Source organism: Tamandua tetradactyla, chromosome X (genome assembly GCF_023851605.1).
Source record: "Tamandua tetradactyla isolate mTamTet1 chromosome X, mTamTet1.pri, whole genome shotgun sequence".
In the NCBI taxonomy this organism is placed as follows: Eukaryota; Metazoa; Chordata; class Mammalia; order Pilosa; family Myrmecophagidae; genus Tamandua; species Tamandua tetradactyla.
The window spans coordinates 6,436,515-6,448,803 of NC_135353.1; the positions used below are offsets into that span (position 1 = coordinate 6,436,515).

Genomic DNA, 12,289 nt, shown 5'->3' on the forward strand with positions numbered 1-12,289 from the left:
TATGCTGTTCCACGACAGGGGACGCTAACACAAACACTCTGAGCACAATGACTCGTATTCATAGGCTTAAAATCCCCTTGTGTGGTAAAAGATTTAGAGAAACACAAACTGGGTAGATTGTCAGCTCCAAGGTGCCTGGAGTCAAATGACCTAACAGGACAGTGTCATGGTGTACAGCCTGGCCGTTATGTAGCGAGTGGTGACAAAGGGGACACCAATACTTGTAAAGTGCCCATGTCCCTAGCCAGGACACCCACTTTTTCCCCTCTCCGCAGACTGTTTAAACACTCCTTCGAATTTATTGGTTTTTCTCAACTGACAGGGTAGAATGCTTCCAAGATGGCCGTCACCACCCCTAGCATTCTGCACGTCTTCTTATGACATGACTTGGTGACCCAACAGGAGGTCGAGTCTATGCCGCCCGCTCTTGAATCTGGGCTGGCCCCATGACTTGCTTTGACCAATGCAATGTGGCAGAAATGGCACTGTGATGACCAGGCCTAGGCCATACTGCCCTACTGGAAGGTGACACTTGTGAAGAAGTCTGTTTCATTTGAGAGCTAGAGCAAATGGTAACGAGTATGGTAAACTCCTGAGAATCTACTGAAATACCTGAAAAAAAATCCAGCAGGCTCAACTTGTAGAGAGGACCTCCAACTTAGGATTTCCAGGACGAACTCTCGTCCTATTTTCTAACAGTCATGAAAGGAAATATTTTGTCCCTCTTCCAGCTCTTTCTCTGTTTCTCCATTACACAGCTTCTATGTAAGCAGTCCACCAGCTCTTAAGAATCACATTAGATTGGTTTATGGAACATATTGTGCAAACCGCCTTACAATGATTACTTAGCTATTTTATTTAAATATGCTTGTGGATAAGCTAATTAAGATACCCAGTTTAGGTGGGTAAGATTTTCATATGTCAATTGTAAAAATATTTGTATCTTCGTATTTTCCTGAAATCAGGAAAATGTTTAGTAACATAAGCTCATTACTCCAGCAATGCAGATATTTGTAAGAACTTTCTACTTGATATTTTGAGAGCCTTCACACTTTTTTTTTCTTTTTTTTTTTTTTTACATGGGCAGGCACTGGGAATCGAACCCGGGTCCTTGGGCATGGCAGGCAAGCATTCTTACCTGCTGAGCCACCGTGGCCCGCCCGCTGTCACACTTTTGACAGCTAATCAAATGGTATTTAAGTTAGTGTTTAATATTTAGAATTTAAGAACTCTACTATCTGAATTTGTAGATTTTTCCTTGTTGCCTTAATTTTAAAGTGGTTTATGAAATTTACTGCAGTACAAACACAAGTTTTACAATGATACTTACGGATATTTTATTTAAATATGCCTATGGTCAAGCTAAGATATCCATTTTTGGTGGTTCTAAGTGTATTGTTTGTTTTCTTAATAGGTTGGGATCCAGGTGACTTCTTCTATAAAGAACAGGTCAAGCTGAGAAAAACCACAACTGTCTTTTTCTTTTCTTTTTTTTTTTAATTGAGATGAAATTCACATAACATAAAATTCACCGTTTTAAAGTGACCGATTCAGGGGCATTTGGTAGAGTGACAAAGTTGTGCCACCCTCCACCCCCCATCTGGCTCCAAAACGTTTTTATCATCCCCCCAATAAAACCCTGCACCCATTAGCAGTTACTCCCTAACCCCCTCTCCCCACAGCCTCTGGCAACTATTATTGCTTCTGTCTCTGTGGATTTGCCCAGCGGGGACATTTCATAGAAATGGCATCAATCACACACAGCGCATGTGATCCTACGGCTTTCAAGGCGTATCCACATGGTGGAATGTATGGGTACTTCATTCTTTTTTATGACCAAAGAACATTCCATCCCATGTGCATATTTCACAGTTTGTCTCCCCATCCCACAGATGATGGACATTTCACAATGGTCTTTAGATAGAGGAGCTTGGATTGGGAACACATGAATCGTGACTTTTACTCACTCAAATGATATCCCAGCCGCAGCTGGCACCTCACGTGGAATTCATAACAACCGATTGACATTGGGGCACAGTTCCCTGCCTCTCAGACGTAAATCACATCTGTAGTCTCAACCTCACCAGAACTGACACTTTTTTAAAAAACATTTCTTATTGTAAAATATGACACACATACCAAAAAAGCAATAAATTTCAAAGTACATTTTAACAAGTAGTTTTAGAATAAATTTCAAAGTATGGTATGGGTTACAGTTCCACCATTTCAGATGTTTCCTTCTAAGGGGCTCTAAGACACCAGAGGCTAAAAGGAAATATCAATATAATGATTCAGCAGCCAGACTCGTTCATTAAATCCTGTCTTTTCTGATACAACTCCTCCTTCTCCTTCGATCCTTCTCCCACTCTTTAGGGATATTTGGGGACACCATTCCTTCTTCCTCTTTCTCCCTTTTTTCCCCTCTTTTATGAAAATAACATATATACAAAAAAGTCATAAATTTTGAAGTACATCATAACAATTAGTTGTAGAACAGATTTCAGAGTTTGGTATCGGTTATAGCTCCACAATTTCAGGGTTTTCCTCCTAGCTGCTCTAAGACACTGGAGACTAGAAGTATAATGATGCAGCATTCATACGCGTTTGTTAAACCCTATCTTCTCTGTATAACTCCACCATCACCTTTGATCTTTCTAGCCCACTCTTTAGGGCTATTTGGGCTATGCCCATTCTACTTTTTTCATGTTGGGAGGGGCTGTTGATAATATGGGGAAGGGGGATGGAACTAGCTGATGTTCTGGAGAGGCTGGACCCTCTGCATTTCAGGACTTATCTGGTCCAGGGACCCATTTGGAGGTTGTAGGTTTTGGAAAGTTACCCTTGTGCATGGAACCTTTGTAGAATCTTATATAATGCCCTAGGTGTTCTTTAGGATTGGCAGGAGTGGTTTTGGTTGGGGATTGGCAAGTTCGGATCTGGCACTTTTAAAGGAACACTCATCTAACCAGATTCAAGACACCCACGCTTACAGAACAAGGGCTGGACTTCAGAGGAGGAAGCGACGCTTGAGCCAGTAAAGACATTTCTCCGGCAGTGGAAACTCAGACTGTGCCCTGTTGCACTAGGGAAAACAAGTCCAGACAGAGAAGGAGAACACATACACACCGTACCTCTTATCCCTCCATTTCAGTGACCACTAGTATTTCAATTTATCCAATTCATTTTACCATTGTCCCCCATATTATTTATTTATTTTATCCATTTTTTAAAGTCATCTGTCCATACCCTGAATAGAAGGCGCATCAGACAATCACACAGTCACATTGTAAAAGTCGTATCGTTATACAATCATCTTCAAGAATCAAGGCTACTGGAACACAGCTCAACAGTTTCAGGTACTTCCCTCCAGCCACTCCACTACACCATAAACCAAAAAAATATATCTACATAATGCGTAAGAATAACCTCTAGGGTAACCTCTCAACTCTATTTGAAATCTCTTAGCTACTGGAACTGATGGCCATCCAATAGCTCCTGTTAGAGTGAGTTCACCTTGGGATTCTATCTAGAATTTCTTTCCCTAACATTGGCCAGGTTTTAAATGGAATAATATCCTTACATGTGCAGTTCTTGTCGATAATTTTGATTGCATATATGTTGTATACACGAAGGTTTTTTTTTGTCTGAATTCCACTATCTGTGCGAGTTTTCGAAAACAAAAACACTTAACCAGACTACAGATTGAATTAATGATTTTAATTCAAAAAGGAAAATGAGGAAACTTCTGGGTTCAGGTAGAAGCAAGGACCCAAATTTCACCCCCACCCCACCTCCACTTTTACCCAAACCCATAAAAACACAAGAATGAATGAGACACACACACACACACACACACACACACACACACACACACACACACGTCCACACTTATCGTGAAATCAGAAAGCAGAGAAAACTTCAAATAAAGGGAAGGCCGTAGGGCTGGGGGGGACCCTGGAAACCAGAAGAATCAGAAGAAGCCACAGGGTGTGGCAGGGCAGTGGGCGGTACAAAGGGTTCCGACAGTTCCTAGAACCCGCCAACCGGGACCACCCCCGCCGGAGACGGCCCGAGCCGGCGTGGGAACTGCGGGGGCAGCACTGCCGGCGGCGCAGGACAAATGGCCGAGAAAGTGAAAGCCGCGCGACGGCCTCTAGGCGCCCGGGCCTCGCCACCGCACCGGCAGAGGGCGCCCGTGAGCCAGGCAGCGAGGCCCAGAGAGGGAGGCGAAGGAAAAATCGTTTCAGATCGAAACAGGAAAAGCAAAAGCCAAGCCGAACGGCGGCATTCCTACAGGGAATGCTTACCCGCAAAAGCAAAACTCAGCCACCGAAGAAGCTCACCCGCAAAATGGTGCAAGACATTATGTGCATCAGTATGGGCTCTCGCAGATCTAAATCTGTTACTCTTATCAATTTTTTTTTTTTACTTGGAAATTTCAAACTTACAGGACAGTTGCAATATATATATCTGTGTGTGTGTGTGTGTATTATCATATAAAATAATATACAGAGAGCTCCAACATACCCCCAGCCACCAAAGATACCCAGATTCACCAATTTTAACATTTTCCCACTTTGGCTGCTTCATTCTATCAATCTATTTTCTGACCGCTTGAGAGCAGGTTGCACACAATACTTCCCTGTACATTTCCTACGATAAGGATATTTACTTATGTAATCATCTTAAGTAGAGTGATCAAGCTTAAGAAATTTAAAACTGATAAAAAAAGTCTATATTCTGACTTTTTAAAAAATATGTCCCAACAACGTCCTTTTGGGCCTTTTCTGCTGCATGATTGGATCCCATCCAGGATCATGTACTGCATTCGGTTGTCACTGTCGTTTTGCTCTTTTATATATATAACTGTGGAACCACATATACAACATAAACTTTCCCATCTTGTACCCACCCAGGCACACATTTCAGCCGGATCCTCTCACCACCATCCTTTGCTGAAACTTTCCCATCACCCCAAACCCTCGATTCTTTTTCATGCCCAATTTCACACAAGTTGGGGTTTCAAGCTGGCTTCCTCGCCCTTTTGCCATCTCCCGATCGTTTCGGAAACAAGGTGTTCCAGGCTCACTTTGTACTTCTTTTAATAGCCAGTACCAGGAAATATGTACATTTAAAGACTTGAACTCATATTTAAACTTCAAACTTAACGTCATGTTCTCTAACCTCTCTCTCATCCATGAAGATCAGAATTCATTAAGTTGATGTCTTAGTTACTTTTTCAACAATATATGTAAAGAAAAACAATATATGTAAAGTTTCAACCTAATGATGCCTGATATCAAAAGAGAAACCAAGCAACTGGGGAGGGGAATGACGTGAGGAGCTCCCCCCTCACACACACCTCGGCTCCCAAGTGGGCAGTTAATCGGGCCCACGTGACCCAGAGCCACCCTGACAAACTCCAGGTAGTTTAAGAAGAAATGATTGGCCCAGGGCCAGCCAGGCTTCAAGCACATAGCCAAATACCTGCTCTGCCTATTCTGAGTTTGGCTAAAATTCTTGGGAGTCCACACTAACTCCCCAGGAGAAACTGACTTCCTGTTCCTTCTGTGGTGACCACGTAATTTTGACACCAAGTAAAATCAGAGGCTGGAGGCCTGGGGGCTTTAAAGAAAATTTTTTTTTATTAATTTTTAAATTTTTAAAAAATATGTGACAACAAAGAAGCACAGACATGCTTAACATATGATCATTCCGTTCTACATATATAATCAGTAATTCACAATATCATCACATAGTTGCATATTCACCATCATGATCATTTCTTAGAACATCTACATCAATTCAGAAAAAGCAATAAAAAGAAGACAGGGCAGGCCACGGTGGCTCAGCAGGCAAGAATGCTCGCCTGCCATGCCAGAGGACCCGGGTTCGATTCCCGGTGCCTGCCCATGTAAAAAAAAAAAAAGAAAAGACAGAAAAAAATTCATACATACCATACTCCTTACCCCTCCCCTTCACTGATCACCAGCATTTCAATCTACTAAATTTATTTTAACATTTGTTCCCCCTATTATTTATTTATTTTTAATCCATATGTTTTACTTGTCCATCAATAAGGGAGATGAAAAGAGCATCAGACACAAGGCTCTCACAACCACACAGTCTCACTGCGACAGCCATATCATTATACAATCATCTTCAAGAAACATGGCCACTGGAGCACAGCTCCACATTTTCAGGCACTTCCCTCCAGCCTCTCCATTACGTCTTGAGGTGAGATCTATTTAATGCATAAGAATAACCTCCAGGACAACCCATCGACTCTGTTTGGAATCTCTCAGCCACTGACACCGGCCTGGGGGATTTTTAACTCATTCAGTGATGTGGATATTTGCACCAAAACTGTGTAGTTAGGACTTGCCGATTCTGTTTATTTGTGTGGGATTTGAGATCTCAGGGATGAGCCAAAGATGTGTCTGAGGATGCCTGGTAAAGGTGGTACCAAAAGAGACATCTCCAGACTCAAAAACAAGTTAAACTTTGGTTTGGGTCAGCAACTGAACACAGACATTTTTTGTGGGGGGGGAAGGTCTAAAATTATGGTGTTGGCAATCGAATCATATCCCCCACAAAAGGCATGTTCAGGTCCCAACTCCTGATGCTGTGGGTGAGAACCCATTAATAAAGAGGACCTTGGAAGATGTTATCAGTTAAGAGGTGCCCAAACTGAATGAGGATGGTTTCCATCCAATATGGCTGAAGTCCTTATAAGCAGAGGAAATTGGACACGGGAAGAGAAGCCATGGGAACCAGCCAGAAGCTGGAAGTCAATGGAACCCACAAGAAAAAGAAGATACTGCCAAGATGAATCTTGAAAGCCAGACATGCAAGGCCACGCACTGTGTGATGGAAAAGCCAAGGAACCCCAAAGACTGCTGGCCAGCCAGAATTATTTCAACCCTGGGGAGCAAGCCAGACCTCTAGCCTCTGAAACCCTGAGCCAGGAAATTCCCGTTGTTAAGCCAACCCATTGTATGGCGTTTGTTTCAGCAGCAGGGAGACTAAATGGGTTCAACTACTTTTAATAGATATAGAACTCTTGGGGCTTTTCTACATCTGCTTGAGACTATTTTATTAATTGTTTGTCATTTTTATTAGTTGTTTCAAACAATGAACTTCTGACTTTGATTCTCTTGTGTCTGTTTTCTATTTTATTATTTTCTGCCCTTTTACTATTTGCTTCTAATTCTTTTGCTGTTCTTGCCTAATTTCTTGAGATGACTGCTCAGATCCTTGATTTTCAGCCCTTGCTGTTTTCAATTTCATGCTTTTAAAGCTACACATTGCCTTCTACATGCCTTTTCATTATTATAGATGTAAAATTATTTTATTATTTCCATTGTGATTTCTCTATGTCATTTAGAAGCTTATTTCTAGGCATATGGGGATCTTCTGGTCACCTTTCTGTTTGCATTACAGCTTATTTCCCTGTGGCCAGTAGAACGTACTCTGTTTTGTTTTTTAAATTTTTAAAAACATTTTTAATGTATAATATAACATATATGCAAAGCAAAGAAGGAAAAAAGCAATAGTTTTCAAAGCACTCTTCAACAAGTAGTCACAGGACAGATCCCTACTTGTTTTTTAAGCCTTTGGAAATTATTTAGACTGCTTTACCATCAAGCATATGATCATTTTTTGTAGAAATTCATATGCATTAAAGGCTGTACCCCGTCACTGCTGGGCATCTCTCTATGTATGTCGATGGGGCCGAGATTGTTAATTGTGTTGTTTATATCCTTGAAATCTTCTTGATTATCTTGCCTGCTTGTTCTTAACAGTTACTAAGAAAGATGCGTCAACATTTCCCCTATTTCCTCTTAAACTACTTTCAAGCACATTTTTTGTATCCAACACACCCCTGGGAAGGCTCTTGTCGAGGTCACCACTAGTGACCCCTCTGCTGTTAAATCCCACGGTCACGTCTCATCCTTCATCTCACCAGAGCCTTCAGTGGCATTGGACACAATCCACCCCTCCCTCCTCCTGGAAACAAGCTCTTTCCCTGGCCTCCAGGACACCACAACCTCCTGGTTTATCTCCTGTCTCATTGGCTGCTCTTCTCAGTCAATTTCACTGGTTCCTCCTCTTTTCTCCCACCACTAACTGTTGGGGTGCCCCTCCCCCCCAGGGCTCCACCCATGGGACTTCTCTTTGTTATCTCCATGCTCTCTCTGGGTGGCCTCATCCCGCCTTCAATATCAGTTTGCTGACAGATCCCAAACCCAGAGTCACACATCCGACGGCCAACTCAGTATCTCCCCATGAGCTGTCCACAAAGCGTCTCCTAAGGAACACATCCAAATGCAGCTCCTGACACTCACATCCTCCCTCCAAACCCACAGCCCTGACCCCACAGCAGACAGCTCCATCCTTCCAGGTGCTCGGGGCCCAACCCTTGCCATCTCCCTGCCTTGCTAACTGCTTACATGAAGCCTCCAGGAAATCCTCCTGGTTCTACCCACAAAAGCTCTCTGGAATCTGAGCCTTCTCACTCCCTACTGCCCCTGCGCAGGTGGGAGCCATCATCATCTCTCACCTGGTCCACTGCAGTAGCCTCCTCCCTGGCCTCCCCGCTTCAGCCCTAACCCCTGCTGCTCTCAGAATGGCAACCAAAGGGGTTCTGGTAAAACCTAAGTCGATACCCAGAAGACCTGACAACAGGTGTTCACACAAATGCTTGCACACGCGGGCTTGTAGCTGCACTGTTCATAAGAACTGGAAGGAGAAAATAGCCCAGGGGTCCACTGACCGATGAGTGGATACATAAATTGTGGTCTAGCCACACACTGCAATATCATTCAGCCATCAGAAGAATCAAGTCCCGAGACACACAGCAACATGGATGAACCTTGAAAATGCTACACTGAGAGAGAGAAGCCAGGGGCCAATGGTCACAGGTGATATGGTCCCATTTCTATGAAATGTCCAGAAGAGGCAAATCTGTAGAGACAAAGAAAGTAGATCTGTGGATGACAGGCCTGAGGGGTGGGGGGTGGGGGTGGGGGGGGTGACTGCTATTGGGGACAGGATTTTTTCTTGGGGTGGTGAAAGTGTTTGGGAATTAGATAGAGGTGGTGGTTGGGCAACATGGTGAATGTACTAACTGCCCCTGAATTGTTCACTTAAAAATGGTTAATTAGGGTGCACGGGGGGTTCAGTGCTCGCCTTCCATGCGGGAGACCCAGGTTCAATTCCCAGACTACCCATTCCCTCAAAAAATGATTAAACACGCGCACACACACACACACACACACACACACACACGATGGCTTCCAGGCTGCACATGATCTAGCAGCCATCCCCTCTCTCCTTCCCTTCTCCTGTTTGCCCCTTACTCCTCCTGCTCCAGCCACTGGGCCTGGACATGCCAGGGATGCTCCTGCCCCAGGACCTTTGCACTTACTCGGATGCTTGCTTCAAAAGCCTTCCTTGGCTCTGTGCCTGGCTCCCTGACACTCTCCCTCAAGCCTTTGCTCACATGGCTCCTTCTCAGTGCGGCCCACCGTGATCCCCTATGAAAATGGGCATCCGTCCCCTGGCCACCCTGGCAGCCACCCACCACCACCACTTCCGCATCCTGCTCTCCTTTTCCTTTTCTCCCTCCTACCAACCTCTACCTATTTATTACGTTTAGTGCTCATGGCCCGTCTCTCCTCATAGAGCGGCAGCTCCAAAAGGGAAGGGATCTGTTTGTTCCCAGCGGTATCCCAAGCAACCTAGAACAACGCCTGCCTGACGAGTATCTGTCAACAACTTGGTGATTGTATCTTCTGCGCCAACTACCGCACTCAGACTTTACAAAACAATGCTCACCTTTAAGCTGCACCCCAACTTTCAAGCTGCAGAGATGGTGACCCACTTACTCAAGTTCATGGCGCCTGAATATGGGGCAGAGACCAGGGGCATGGGGGTTTCAGAGGCCCACAGCAGGCCAGGTGGGAGATGATGAGGCCGAGGAGGGAAGTCTGGGAAAATCTGAGCATCCTCAGGTGTCTTGGGGCGAGCAATTGGGGAGCTGGCAGGACAGCCACGGAAAGGGGGAGGGGGCAGGTCAACGCTAGTCTTTTCACTTTGTATTGGGGGCCTGTTTCCTGATCTCTAAGGAAATTGGGGGCAGGGGGGATGGAAAATTTTAAAGTGAGGGGGAAGGCCAGAAGCCAAAAAAGGAAATCTAGTCCGATTTGATGACATCAAGCACTGGAGGGATGTAAATAAATTCCAAGTGCAAAGTCAAAGCAAATGGCCAGATGGTCCCTTGCCCTGGTCAGCCCCATGCCCCCTAATCTGCTCCATTGTTCGGGGACAGTTTGGTGTAGTCGGATTAGAGATGAGTCCGACATCTAATCTTCTGGTCTGGCCAGGTTGGCCACAGTTGGCAGGAGCGGGGGACACTGTGGGCACAGAGCAAAGGGGACCCCGGGACCTCCTGCTCCTCCGAGCACACTGGCCAAGGCCAAGTTTGGTTTCCTTTTGGCGGCGCCGGGTGGGGGGTGGGGGGGTGGGGCGGCCCACCAACAGCTCTGGCCTATTCTCTAAGCTCTTTCTACTGCTGCTCTCCTCCGTCCCCACATCTCTCCACTGACCCTTATTCTTCGTCCCCCTCCAGCCCCCTCCTCCTCTTTCAGGCAGCCTTGGCTTCTCCCAAGCCCCAAATGAGCTTTCGGTGGGTGATTTTCCAGGGCAGTAATCTGCTTTAGACTAAAATGGGACTTGATCTTCGGTTAGCCCTAATCATCCATTAGCACCACCACCACCCCCGCCCTGTTTTTGCAAACCCAGGTGAGCTCCAGACCTCCCTGTGACACTCTGCCACCTTCCATCGCCTTCCCCGGGAACTTGGGACAGTGCTGGGCTGGGTCACTAGCGTCAGGCTGGCCAAGGGAGCCAGGGCGCCGGGGAACCAGCTTTGGGGCTCAAGTGGGGCAGGAGACCCCAGGAGGCCCCTGTTTTTTGCAGACAGTCCCATTCTCCTCCACCGAACCCTGGATTAAGCAGCACTTCATGTTCACAGCGGGCTCCCAAGCAGCACGGCAGGCAGGACTAGTTCTCCTTCTTTAATCAAAGGGGCGCCTGGCCCCAATATGGTGGCGTTGGCTTGTCCAAGGTTCCCCAGCCATCTTGGGCCCAGAAGGCACTGGGCGGGCAGGTGACCTCCGAAGAAGTCTACTCTGACCCTCTGATTTTTTGGCCTTGGTGGGAACGGGCAGACAAAGCTCCCTGGAACCTAGGAGGAGGAAAAAGCATGGACACAGGAGATAGAAAGGCCTGGTGTTGGGTCGCAGGGAGCTTACCTTGTTATATCAGGTGACACTGGGAGTCCTGTGCCCTTGAATGGGTAGTTTCATCTCTCGGAGCCTCAGGCGTCTCACCTGGAAAACAGGGACAGTAGTTGCACCCACCTTGCAAGGGCCCGTGGGGGACCCATGCCGTCCCCTGGGAGCTTGTGGTGCAACCAGTGTGTAGCGGGCCCTATGAACAAACTGAGATTCTGGTGTTGATGAACGAGTGTGACATTAGTGACATGTACCACACTGGGAGACGTCATTGTCATCATACAATCAAGTTGTCTCCCCCAAGCCCTCATGAGGGGCCTGGCCCTGAGGGAGACTGTGATTTTCACATCCAAAGTGGGAAGGTTCAGAGGGGTCCCAGGTAAAGCCGAACCACAGGGTGGCCAAGGCTGCAGGCATGTTCTGGAGATGAGGGGGTCAGAGCAGGGCCCAGGAGGGTGGGCACTTATTGGAGAAGGGGGTGTCTTCCTGCAGGGATTGCACCCCAGCCTAAGAGAACTCTTAGATGAAAAGTACAAAGAGGAAACTCGAATCATTTTGAGTGTACTCACACAATTACGCAACTGTCACCATCTGTCTTGTTCTAGAACATTCTCTTGAAAGCCTGTACCTATTAGCAGTCACTCTGCATTCTGCCAGCCCCTGGGCCCTGGCAATCACTAATGTACTTCTTGTCTCTGTGGATTTGCTTTTTCTGGAGATTTCATGTAAATGGGATCATACAAGGCATGGCCTTTTGTGCCCAGCTCCTGTCACTTAGCTCATCCATGCTGTAGCACGCATCAGCACTTCGTTCCTTTTTTATGGCCAAGTGACATTCCATCATACGCCGAGTCTACATTTTATTTCCCCATTCACCCGTTGACGACATCTGGGTTGTTTCCACTTTTGGGCAATTTTGAATAATGCAGCGGGGGACCCATGGGTACGAGCTGTCGTGTGGGGGTGTGTTTTCAGTTCTCTCGTGTGCA

The 12,289-nt window shown here is 46.0% G+C and overlaps 1 pseudogene; it reads right to left on the reverse strand.

Annotated features, from left to right (window-relative positions):
• LOC143671664 (cleavage stimulation factor subunit 1 pseudogene) overlaps positions 1 to 12,241 on the reverse strand; it is a 36,204-nt pseudogene extending 23,963 nt beyond the window's left edge.
• Positions 12,242 to 12,289: the final 48 nt, after the last annotated feature.